The sequence below is a fragment of the Symphalangus syndactylus genome, chromosome 4 (genome assembly GCF_028878055.3).
Source record: "Symphalangus syndactylus isolate Jambi chromosome 4, NHGRI_mSymSyn1-v2.1_pri, whole genome shotgun sequence".
Taxonomy (NCBI): Eukaryota; Metazoa; Chordata; class Mammalia; order Primates; family Hylobatidae; genus Symphalangus; species Symphalangus syndactylus.
Window position 1 is genome coordinate 62,106,069 of NC_072426.2, and position 14,182 is coordinate 62,120,250.

The window sequence follows — 14,182 nt, forward strand, 5'->3', positions numbered from 1 at the left end:
TCAGCTTGCCTAGGTAAAGGGAAACGGTGGTAGGGGCACTTGAAAGCCGACAGCAGTCCAACATCACAATGGAATCAGACAACTGTAGAAAATATGGGAGATATAGAAATCAAAATGCAGAAATTATAATCTTTGGTAATCATCCAATACAGATACATTTATGTATGTATATTTTATACTTGTGTTATCATTTATTTGCATTATTCCTGGTAATTTTAAAGTCCTAGATGTAATAAATTTATTCACTGTTTATTATGAACTACTCTTTATGATGAACCATCCTAAGTCTCACATTGTGTGTGCTGAACCAAAAAGGAAAAAAGGTTATTTCTGTTGTGAATCTTCTGGATAAAATCAAATTGCCTTATAGGTGTTCCTCTTTTAAATTTCAAGCTATGTAAGATTATCCGTGGTAATGTTTAACAGATAGTACTAGTTTCAATGTATTAACCAAATGAAAATAGAACTTCTGTCCATGTATTAACCAAATGAAAATAGAGCTTCTGTCCATGTCATGTTAGTCTGGAGCCAGAGAATCAACATCAGTCAGCCAGACAAAACCCCATACTACAACGATCTGAAGGGTTTGTATTATTCTTTGCTTTATTGATTGCCCATTTTAATACAGTTATTAATTTTCTTTCATGTTTCAATCTTTTTTTTTTTGTTTTGTATATCACCTTTTTTTTTCTGGCTAGGCTGAATCTGGGTCAAATTGACTCTAGAGGACTCTAAATATAATCCAGCTTTAAGAAATGGCTTTTTTCCTTTTTGTGGAAAAGATTACTCAAAGAGTAGATATTTGAAACTTCCTTTGTCCAGAAAATGAAAATCATTTTTTAAAAAGCATGATTTTTCTGATGGCACAAATACAAGGTATATGAATTAAATACTTATTTTACTTGCATTTTAGGGGCAAAATACATTAATTGGGCCAGAAAAATTTTTAACCCTATTCTAACTGTATTATAAAGATTTAAAAAGTGAAAATATAAACTTCACATGCATATATTCTAGTATCAACACTAACAGGCTTGCAGCGGGTCGGATGAAGCTTATAGATATGCTATACAATAAAAATGCTGCCATAAAATTACAGTCATTTATGTATGCATTCACTCACAATGTGGCTGTTGATTGTCTAGAACACAATGATCATAATGATGACTAATAAAGGTCCTGATGCAAGAAGATTTCACTCGAGTGGGGAAACAGACAATTAAGAATTGAATGCAATGTAGTGTGGTAAATATACGGACAGAACAAACCAGAACAAAACTATTAGGTTTCCTGAAGGAATCATCATTCAGTAGTATTTTTCCTTTAGGGATGTCATCTTGGCTCTTCTTAACCTGTCTGAACCTCAGTTTTCTAATTTTTTTTAATATCAGTTTGCTTATACATGATTCATAGATTTTTTTGGTAATGATTAAATTTTAAAAATATGTAGAGCACCTAGCATAATGCTATGCATAGTAAGCACTTGGTGAATAGCAGATATTCTTATTAGTAGTACTCAAAGTCATGATCATTTTACAGCCATACATCTTTTAAAAAATTTTTATTTTAGGTTTGGGGGTACATGTGAAAGTTTGTTACATAGGGAAACATGTGTCATGGGAGTTTGTTTTACATATTATTACATCACCCAGGTATTAAGCTCAGTGCCCAATAGTTGTCTTTTCTGTTCATCTTCCTCCTCCCACCCTCCCGCCTCAAGCATACCACAGTGTCTGTTGTTTCCTTCTTTGTGCTCATAAGTTCTTATCATTCAGCTCCCACTTATAAGTGACAACGTGATATTTGTTTTTCTGTTCCTGTGTTAGTTTGCTAAGGATGATAGCCTCCAGCTCCATCCACATTCCTGCAAAAGATATGCTCTCATTCTTTTTTTATGGCTGAATAATATTCCATGGTGTATATGTACCACATTTTAAAAATCTGGTCTGTCACTGATGGGCATTTAGGTTGATTCCATTTCTCTGCTATTGTGAACAGTGTTACCACCATGCATCTTAAAAAGACTTCAGAAATATTGTCTTAAAATTGGTAAGAGTGACATACAATTTAATTATGATTTAATTATGTCACTTACTTTCTTACTCCAAACCTTGAGTGGTTTCTTATTTTTTTATACAATAAAGGCCATATTACTTTTTCTTATTTTGAGGCCCTCAATAATCTGTCCTCTAGCTCCCTTTTTCAATGAGGTCTTCATGGACTTCATCAGCTGTTCCTCTTGCATGCCCTGTACTTGTCTGCTTTCATTCCTCCATGCTTATTCTGTAACAATAATAGAGACTAATATTTATTGTGCATTTATATAAAAGGCATTGTGTAAGGCACTTTACATGAATCATTGTCTTTAGTCCCAACAACAAGCCTATGATTTAATCTTTCTAACTGTCATTTACAAATGAGAAACTGGCGTAAGTCATACAACTAGAAAGACGGTGTTAGAATTCTGACCATCACCTTGCATTGCCAATTCTTAATCTTTGCATTCTTCTGCCTTCACCCAACCAATCTGATGAGATCCTCTCAACCTTCATGGTGTTCTTGAAAATTTATCTATAGAGATCTTCCCTAGTCATCTGAGCTAAAGTTAACATTTTCTTCCCAAGTATACCTAGACCTTAAATTTAAACCTCTCTTACAAAATGTCCACTACATTCTTCTTTCCATTCCTGTTCTTTATGTAAATATCTCCTGAATGCCATTATAGACAACCTAAGAGTGGGTGTAAAGACCAACAATGTGCTTTGCACTTCAGAGACACTCAATGGATGCTTATGGACTTAAATTGAGTTCGACTGAAACTGTTCTGGACATATTCTGGTATCCATACTAAAGTGTCTTTGATGAGTGTGGACTTAGCAGACAGAGACTTTGTAGAATCTAAAGGTGACGTGGTACCCTTTATATTAGGGATAACACACTTAATAAGTGAGTTTCTACAATGTAGCTGATGATTCAGTGGTCAGAGTGCTCTTAGTAGCACTGTTCTGGTTTTAATCACCTACATATGAACAATTCCATTCTCCTTGCTAACTAGACTACACTGCTAGACTGTCAGCTCTGAGAGGCAGAGGCATGCTTGTCTTGACTACCACAAATGCCCAATTCTTAGAACTGTGCCTGCACAGAGTAAATGCTCAACTCATATGGATATGGTTGACATTCGTTGAATGTTGAGGTACCCTAAAGTTTTTGAGAAGCAAATGGACTATCAGTTAATAAGTCAAATGCTGAATCAAACAAAGATGATTGGATATCTAAAATATGCCATTTAATTGGTAACTTTCTCTTTCAAGCTGGCATATTAGATTATTTTAATTCACAAGATATATATTCAATTTTGTTTTTATGCTATTGTCAAATGTAAAAGCAAACCAGAATGGAACGTGTTCATTTATTTGCCTGTTAGTAATAACTCTAATTTTATGACTGTAACTTTCTCTTTGCCCGTCTCCTATCTATTATCTTTTGCGTAGTTTCTAGAGCTGGCCTCTCAGTGTAAATCCTTATCTGAAACCCACACTTCACCACCACCTTCCTTTGGAGTGAGCGTGGCAGCACCATTTCTCGTTGTGGAACTGACAGAATCCTAAGAGATAACCAGCTGCATCAGCCACTTCCCATGATTTATAAAAATAGGCTTTTGACCAGGACTCTGCCAGGAGCCCAAAATTACTGTGTGAGGGCACAAGAGTAATAAGTCATTTTAATGTATTTCCTAATAAAAATGAGGAGTTTCTCTTATAAAGAAAATGTCTGTACTGGAAAATCCCTTTCTGAGCTCTAGAAGTATCATAATTTTCTCTCTGACAAAACAATAATGCTATGATTTAAAATTCCATTCTTCTGATGGAGTGACTACTGTTATCTGTTTGCTGGGGAAGTCTTCACCACCTTGTCTTAAGCATGAGTGGGAGAAGAAACAAGGGAAGGCAGACGGTGAACAAAAAAGAACGAAAGACGCATTTCTGGTCTAAGAATCCCTGTTCTCTTTTCTCTTGTTATCTTGAAGATTTTGTGGATGCTCATAAATAAACAGAGGTACTAAACATTTCACAAAGTAGATAAATAGAATGAATTCACTGGAAACACCAGGAAATGTGAGACAGCGAAAAGATTTCTCTCCTTGCCGTTTTGATCTGATATGTGCTTCCCTGGCAGGTGGCTACATACTGCCTGGAGCACATTCCCTTTGAAACCATCCTGTGGGAGCTTGTGGGTCTTCATTTATCAGCTGTTAGACATAGTCACAGGAGCCAGAAGTAGTGAAAATAGAACTCCTTCCAAGTCACTGGAAGCCCCTCAGGAGTCCTTGATAACAAATGGGAAACAGCAGTGCTAGAAAGTGGACTTCTTTTACAGGCAAACACTCCTGGAGTCATTAAAAGTTAGTGTCCATTTTCAACTTCTGTCATACAGTGACTTTTTTTTTTTTTCCAGGACAAATATTAACTACCCCTATTGTTATCAGGAGTATCAAGGTTAAGTTACATGTTTGCATTTTGTAGCATTTGGGAAAGTCCTTTCTTTTACTAAATGCTCTGAAACAAAAGGCTGCTTCCCATGCCAGAGAACATGTGATGGAAAACTGCCCTTCAAGATTTTAAGACTTAATCATTTAATTAAGAAAACTGACATACCTTATGTAAGCTGGGGTTGCTAGGCTCAGACCTTATAGATTTTCTGATAATATTTTTAATCTTCTTATTTGTTTAGCTCATTTCTGATTTCCTTTTTTTCTACCTATGCTCACAGAGTACCAACATATCTAGGCAACTTATGGAGTTGTCTAGATTAAGATGATTCTGTGAAAATGATCCTGAACATTAACTTATGTACTATTGCTGTTTCAACATAAACCTTAAAGATCTTCATTTGCTTTTTATTTCTCTTTTAAATTTTTGGTGTTGTGTTGACTTTTGCAGAGAAATGTCCCACTATGCTTGACTTAGAGATTCCCCCACCCCCACTCCATCTCTTGCCACCTCCTTCACCCCCCGGAGTCTGCTTCCTCTATCATCTTTCTGTGGTGCTGAATGTATATGGCCTCTAAACACTCTGGAATGAAAGGTGATATGAAATTGTAAAGTGTTTTTATCACAGAGTTCTGCCCATATGTCTCAATCCTGACGTGTAACACCTCTTCTATTTCAGTGTTGTGACGGGAGCACAGCTGGTCCTGAAAAGGCACAACACTCAGACAAGCATGTGAGATTGCATTAGTCCCTGCTGGGGAGCCCCGAGCTTTAGAGCATCTGCCTCATTAGATGACCAGGGCAATGCGTGGAAGAAGGCTAGCGCCTTGCTGCCCAGGGTATGGTCTGTGACATCACCTGGGATCTTGTAAGAAATATAGAACCTCAGGCCCTGCCTAAGGCTTTTTGAGTCGAACTCTGCATTTTAGCAAGCTCTTCTGGTGAGCTGTGCACACATCATGAGTATAGTCAGCATCTGCTATTTTTGTCAGCCCTGCATTTCTTACTCTGGTAACTGGGCCTCCCACCCCTTCTTGAAAGAACTACTCCTTTCTCCCTACATTCTTGCGATTCTGATGGGGCAGCCAATTACAGGACCTTAACTTTTTGGCCATAGAGGTGGGCACATAATTCAGGTCTGAACATTCAGGCTACAATGATTAGTTCAGGGTAGCGACAGGAGACCCAAGGGGTCAGGGATTCTTCCCTGTGTTTCTTCACACTGGTCTCTCCCCTAGGCATCTCTTCCCTCTGGAGTCATGAACTCGAGAAGAGGTAAATGTGGAATTGTAAACAGCTATTTTCCCAGCCAAGTGGAGAATCCCTGTCTACTCTATGCGAGAAAGAGAGTAATGCACCCAAAGAGAAATAGAGATAAGGCATGGAGATCTGGTGCCCTGTTGCTACCTGTGGTTTGATTATATGAGCTCCTAAAATGTCCTTTCTACTTAGCCTATTTTGAGTTAGGTTTCTGACCCTTACAAAGGAAGCAAAGATTTAAATGACACAGATAGATGTGAGAAAAGGCAGGTTGCTGTGAGAAAACAAAGCTTTGCAAGTTCAAATACTAACTTATAACACAAGAAAACAATGGCAAATTCTGTCATCTTGCATTTTCCTCACCTCAATTCTCCATTCTTCTTTATACTGTATATAAAAAAATTCTCATAAGATTTTTGAAATGTTTAAATGAAAAAAACTGAATATAGAACTCTAACATGGTGGCTGATATATAGCAAATGTTCAGTAAATCTTATCTACTATCATTGTTTTTATTATTATTATAACTGCTACCTCACATAGCTCATTTGATAAGGTACACTCTCTCTAATCCAGGAATCTGAATGCTACTTTACCCTTTTGAGTCTCAATAACTGGTTTGAGTTCTGCAATGCAAATTTAACTAGTTGTTTTTTTTTTAGCCCGTGGTGGACCAGTTTTCTCATTAAGAAGAATAACAGAATTATTCGGGCTGGATAGGAGCTCAAGGTGCATGGAAAGATAAGCATAATTCAGTTTCCCTTCCGGAGAAAGCAGAAAGGGCCAGAGTTGTCCATGCAAAGAAATTTCTTTCCCGAGCTGACACTATCTAAACTTCAGTGGCAGCCACTATCAAGAGAGGGAACTCCCCTTGGTTGTTCCTCTTCCAGGTCCCCTCTCTTCCTTGGTTGCACTCATTGGCCATGGATATGAACAGCAATTTCCAGCTATAACGTATAGAAACTCCTCTCTTGGTGTCTTTGGCCCTGGGTACCATTCTCAAATATGTTCTCTCTGTCTCTGTAGCTGAAAACCTTAGGGCTTTAAAAATTTTTTTTCCGTCTGATCTGCTCACAAAGGAATCCTCCTTACGTGTGGGTTGTCAAGCTTTTCAAAGTAACAGCTCCTTTGAGGAAACTGTCCAAAGCTCTCTATCTTGCCTTAGGCAAATAAACTTATGTGGCACCATATATCCGCTAGTCCCTTCAATTTCTTTCCATGCTTCCTTGAGGCAGGCATAAACACATGGATGCTTTTGGCATAAGTTAGGCCACTTCTTCCCAGAGATGCCTTCTCAGGCTACGATGGGGTAGGTGTCATCACTGCCTTCATCTGAAGTCTGAGTTCAGGTATTTCAACACTTGGCAATAGCCCCAAGGCTTTTTTGTGTCTCTCCACAGGGCAATGGTGACATCTTGGAAAGTCAAATTAGTAGTTTTCTGGAGAAGAAATTAGGAAGAAAGTGGGATGCTTATTTTGTGCTGCACTTCCCTGTGTCAGAATAAAATTTGATTTTAAAATAATGATCTTAAAGAAAGTAGAAAATATGTTCTGAATCAATAAAGACTAATTAAAATTTGCTCAGAACTGTTTTATTATTGTATATATTTAATTATGTAATTGGTAACCTGTGTCAGGAAATGCCAATTTTGTTTTCCTTTTAATTTTATACACATTTCTTGAAAGACTAGTTTGTATGAGGCCAAGTGCTATAGAAGATAAAAAGATGGATAAAACCTGATTCTTGCCTCTAGGTGTTTAAAAGTTTGACATCTAACCATGTCAGATCAGAGAAAGCTGACTTTCATATTTATCTACTGCTATGATGCTGAGGTAACAATATAATAGACATTCATAATGACTTTTTAGATAATACTCCTTGGACTTACTACTTCCTCTTCTATCATTAGCATTCTGAGAACCTGTGACGTGTAGGTTTTATTTATATGGTGTTTCTTTCTAACTGTAAGTGCAACTTGGGAATTGTAAAACTGAGGAGAGAGATTTTCTCTATAGGTACCCTGCATAGTAAATAATTTGTATGTGGTTTATGAGTGGTACATATTAACTTATTTACCAAAACAGATGGTGACAGAACATGATATAGTGCAGTGTTTCTTATACTTTTTTTCACTATTGTCTCCTTCAGTAAGAAAATAAAATTTAATTTAAATTACCCCTAATGAGATAATTAAATATTAAGGAACAAGATTTTGTCAGGCAGAGTTGGGCTTTGAAGGTTCACAAACCATGATGTAATCTAAGAATTTTTTGACTTCTGAGAACTAATTTTCACTTACTTGGAAGTGATATCACCCCTATTGAAAATGTATGGTGTAGTGGAGATAGCAGGTCTTTTAGAGTCTAAGAGACTCGGATTCAAATACTAGCTCCACCATTTATTAGTGGGCGGCTTTGGGTAAAAATTACAAACTTTCCAATCTTCAGTTTTCTTATTTGTGAGGTGAGAATAATAATACCTATCTTATAGGAATTTTGAGAGGGTTGCATAGAATATCAGGAAAGTGCCTGGCAATTTAATATGTGGTAACAAATATTAGTAATGTTAAGTGGCTTGAATATCACTCATGATGACGTTAAATAACAATGGGATGCTGTAAGTATTTAGCTAATGCTCACATAGTGATGTGGTTATTAATATTTCTATAGACCAGTAGTTCTCAAACTTAGTTGCACGTTAAAGTCATCTGTAGGCCTAGCAAAAATTTCTAAGCCCTAGACACACTGGGAACAATTAATTTACAATCTCTGGAGTAGAACATAGGCATTAATATTTTTTTGAAATCTCAGATGATTCCAATGTGAAGACAAGTTTGAGAATCACTGCTTGAGACATTCAGTTCACAGTCTGAATATAGTCATAGCTAGCTGTTCATCTCAAGGACATGTTAGCTGAGATTTGAAAAGAAAATATCATAAAGTAGTTGAAGGAATAGAAGTTGTTTTAAATTATTCCAGCATGGAATAAGTTGCTATTAGCTAAATAAAAGCAAAGATATATTTTAATAAAATATGACTTTAAAACAGGTAATTCTTCCCTTTGTTGTTACTGATTCAGAATTACCATGAGTAAGCAAGCCTACAGGGGCCACAGCCTTTGTGATATATGGCATTTCTTTCTGTGAAGGGAAAGGCATATTTTCTAACTTGAGGCATACCAGAGCCTAGACAGCATGTCACAACTGGGAAGCAGGCTTATGATATGATTTTCTTTTCATTCAGAAACATGTCACATGTCACAAAAGACTATAGTTTAATTGCAGCTAACTGGCATTGATCGGGTGAAGGGCACTTCTCCATCATAATAACAGTAGAAATAAATGCTTGATTTTGTATGTCATAGAAGGCATGTGAAACGATTCTTGGTGTTCTGTGATTTGGTTTCCAGAGTGTCAGGCAGAGATGCTTGTCCATGGAGGGATAATTTAATTTCCTCAGTGGGTTGATGCTCTGTCAACACAGGAATGTCAACAGGACAGATTACAGAATGGATGTCTAAAATGAGATATGTAGCAGACAAAAATGTCTCCAAGGATACCGTACATAGGCTTCATTACAGATGACATACTTGTCCATACAGGGGGAAAACAGCTTTAATCTTAGGCCCATGAAAATAAATGGACAGAATAAGATAACATAATTTCAGAGATATAAGAATATGTAGGAGATGTAAGATATATTTTTGATGAACAGCATATTAGACAAATTATTGTCTGACAGAAAGTAATTCATCATTGAACAAAGGTCTGAGGTCTTAAGTAATTGGTTCATATCAGCACCTCCTTTTGATTTTTGATGCCATTTAGAGATTGCTCACAGGTTAGAACTAGAGTGGAGCCCTTTGCAGAAGGGGCTGACTTGCAGAACTGGTGGAAGAATTGATCAACTGGAGGTCCCAACCATGATACTGCAGAAAGGATCAGAGAGAATGGTAGAAATCATTTTCTATGTGGATTTATTACACTATCACTCTCTTTCCAAGGAATGACTCAGTTCTTAAAAGTGATTCAGCCAAAGTTACTGGCATTAATATAGAAGCATGTTTGTAAACCAAATTTTTAAAAAGCCTTAGTAATAATGGTGAGAATTAGTTTGAATAATAAGGAAGTATTTCCAGTACTTGAGAAATTATGATTTCGGAAAATTAAAAATCTGGTTTTAGTGCATGCACAACAGGCAATTCAAATATATTTCAACTTTCTAACCTTATCAACTCCTGTATATACAAAAGTATAAACATTTTTATAAAAAGTATAAAAGTTATCAAAAATTTTGAATATAAACTATTCAGTTTTGGTTTAGTGACAAAAACTGACCATAGAAAATATAAATCACTATTATGCTCTCAACATATCTTTTCTCTACTGGTTTTGAAATCATATCCTTATTTTAATTTATATGTCTAACATTTACATTGAATTTTATACTTGGGTAACTGATTTCCTTTTCCTAGTTTTCCTTACCAATAATTTTAGCTAATAATGTAGTTTAAAATGAATTATATTATTGTTACTTCTTCTGATATTTGGATAGCTAAAGACCATGTCATTTGAAATTGATGGAATATTTGCAATTTCTTTATTCTTATTTTATATTATTTGCAATGAGCAGTTGTTCATTGCCTTTTGTGAATAAAATTTCCTGAAATAGTAGGATGGAGATGCTTGTGCCATTTTATTACACATGAAAGATATTGGAACAGAAAGTAACTTGGGTCTCTAGCCCAGGAATAGATTATTCTCATCATTTAAAAGTGACATGTATCATCTCTGTTCCATTTAATCTTATTTTGTTAGGCTAAAAGTAACATTTTTCTAAGGTTAAATAGAATACTTAATATCTTATAATCAAAACAAAGTATTAACAGACAAATTTATCAATGAGCCAGATTTTTAAAAACTTAATTCCTTCTACCAAGGAATTAAAACACACCAAATACATTGACACCAATTTAATACAATGGCACCAATTTAAGCTATCAATGCATTTATTGAAATAAATGGTGTGAATTTTCAGGAAGAGCTGTTGGTGATGCCAGTTCTCTCTCTTGATCGTTGATAAGAGTATGAGCTTATCAATAAGAAGGGCAATTTAGTACATTTAAATTTTATTAAAAAGATTATAGACCTTGTTCATTCACTGATTATTCACTTAACACCTATTCATGAAGCGTCTATTATTTGCCAGCCCCAATTTTGAGATATTCAGCAAATGTCTTTCTTAACTCATTTGGGATAAAACAAATATACATAGACACACCTCAATACAGAAACACATTCATACACACATACTCTCACAGAGGTATACACTCATCTTTCCTTTTGAGGTGTTCAATAACTGGAGAAAAGAAGAGAACATGTTTAGAAGCAGGGTCTTGAGGAGACAGTGTGGGTTGAATGCTCAATCTGTGGAAAGGAGATATAACTGTTTGGGGTATAGTTTAATTTGAGATGCCATTCTATTTTCTTGTGTGAATTTTACAGAAAAGTCTCTCTATTAGGAACAAATACTGAGAAGAGAGGAGACAAATTATAGGAAATGCTTTTCTGATAGTCTGGGATACCTAATATTCAGTTACTGAAAACTCTTTCCTTTGCCCGCAAAAAAGGATTTTCTCTGAAGAACAGAAGAAGGTTTTCTAGTGATTCAATAGATGTAGGTCAGCTTAAAGAAGTAATGACAATTGGGAATTGTAGCTCCGGATGGACTGCAAGAGCAAACCAGCAATCTCGAGAGGACCCACAGACCCTCTGAAGGAAGGAGACTGCTTCTTCAGGACTCGGGAGACCCACTCCCCCCCACCAAAACTCTGAGTGCCCCAACTGCAGAAGTGGGAAAGGGAGACCCTCCTCTCCCAAACACACACCCCCAATGGAGAAGCTGAAGTTCTGTTGCGGGAGAAGTTTCTGACTTTACCTGGACCTGAGTCAATTTGGAGAGCCAAGTGAAATACAGGAGTAGAGGAAGCAGCAGAAAGGCCCTGGGAGCTCGCCGGGTCCCCTAGCAGCCCATTCCTGCCTGACACCACAGGGCTCCATCAGGAGAGGAGCAGAGGGTAAAACTATACAGGGAGAAGCAAATCTCTAGCTGAACTTTGCAACAATTTGAATGGGGTGGGAAGCCTCCTGGCCAGAACATGGGAGGGTGCAAATCTGGTGTGCAGACTCCACATGCGTGCAGTGGGGGGGCATGCTGGGAAGAACCAAGCCCTTTTCTTTCACAGCTGAGTGGCGGTAGCCTGGGGCAGGTTTTCAAACCCCTATTACCCTCCGCCTGGAAACGCACTGGGGGCTGTTGGGTTGGGTCACAGTGGAAATGAGACCAGCCCTTCAGTTTACCTTGGAGCTGGGTGAGGCCTGTGACTGCTGGCTTTTCCCCACTTCACTGACAACCTGCATGACTCAGCAGAGGCAGCCATAATCCTCCTAGGTACATAACTCCAGTGACCTGGGAATCTCACCCCATCCCTCACAACAGCTGCAGCAAGACCCACTCAAGGAGAGTCTGAGCTCAGACACACCTAGCCTCGCCCCCAATTGATGGTCTTTCCCTATCCACCCTGGTAGCAGAAAACAAAGGGTGTTTCTGCTGTCCTGGTGGCAGAAAACAAAGAACTTGGGAGTTCTAGGGCCCCGCCCACCACCGATTCCTCCCCATAATACCACAGCTGATGCTCTCTGGAAAGCGCCACCTCCTAGCGGAGGCCAACCAGCATAAGAGTGCATTAAACCACCAAAGCTAAGAACCCTCACGGAGTCCATTGCAACCCCCTGCCACCTCCACCAGAACAGGCACTGGTATCCGCAGCTGAGAAACCCATAGATGGTTCACATCACAGGACTCTGTACAGGCAACCCCCAGTACCAGCCCAGAGCTGGGTAGACTCGCTGGCTGGCCAGACTCAGAAGAGAGACAGCAATCACTGCAGTTCACCACACAGGAAGCCACATCCATAGGAAAAGGTGGAGAGTACTATGTCAAGGGAATACTATGTGGGACAAAAGAATCTGAACAGCCTTCACCCTTAGACCTTCCCTCTGACAGAGCCTACCCAAATGAGAAGGAGCCAGAAAACTAACCCTGGTATTGTGACAAAACAAGGCTCTTCAACACCCCCCAAAAAATCACACAATTCACCAGCAATGAATCCAAACCAAGAAGAAATCTCTGATTTACCTGAAAGAATTCAGGAGGTTAGTTATTAAGCTAATCAGGGAGAGATCAGAGAAAGGCGAAGCCCAATGCAAGGAAATCCAAAAAGTGATACAAGAAGTAAAGGGAGAAATATTTAAGGAAATAGATAGCTTAAAGAAAAAACAAAAAATTCAGGAAACTTTGGACACACATTTAGAAATGCAAAATGTTCTGGAAAGTCTCAGCAATAGAATTGAACAAGTAGAAGAAGAAATTCAGAGCTCAAAGACAAAGTCTTTGAATTACCCCAATCCAACAAAGAGAAAAAAGAATAAGAAAATATGAACAAAACTTCCAAGAAGTCTGGGATTATGTTAAATGACCAAACCTAAGAATAATCGGTGTTCTTGAGGAGGAAGAGAATTCTAAAAGCTTGGAAAACACATTTGGGGGAATAAATGAGAAAAACTGCCCTGGACTTGCTGGAGACCTAGACATCCAAATACAAGAAGCACAAAGAACACTTGGGAAATTCATCGCAAAAATATCTTCACCTAGGCAGATTGTCATCAGGTTATCCAAAGTCAAGACAAAGGAAAGAATCCTAAGAGCTGTGAGACAGCACTAGGTAACCTATAAAAGAAAACCTATCCGATTAACAGCAGAATTCTCAGCAGAAACCCTACAAGCTAAAAGGGATTGGGGTCCTATCTTCAGCCTCCTTGAACAAAACAATTATCAGCCAAGAATTTTGTATCCAGTGAAACTAAGCATCATAGATGGAGGAAAGATACAGTCTTTTTCAGACAAACAAAATGCTGAGAGAATTCACCATTACCAAGCCAGCAGTACAAGAACTGCTAAAAGGAGTTCTGAATCTTGAAACAAATCCTGGAAACACATGAAAACTTCTTCAAAGTATAAATCACACAGGACCTATAAAATAAAAATACAAGTTAAAAAGTAAAAGCAAAAAACAAAAAAACCAAAGTACCCATGCAACAAAGAGCATGATGAATGCAATGGTACCTCACACTTCAATACTAATATTGAATGTAAATGGCCTAAATGCTCCACTTAAAAGATACAGAACTGCAGAATGGATAAGAACTCACCAACCAACCATCTGTTGCCTTCAGGAGACTCATCTAGCACATAAGGACTCATATAAACTTAAAGTAAAGGGGTGGAAAAAGGCATTTCATGCAAATGGACACCAAAAGCGACCAGGGGTAGCTATTCTTATATCACACAAGACAAACTTTAAAGCAACA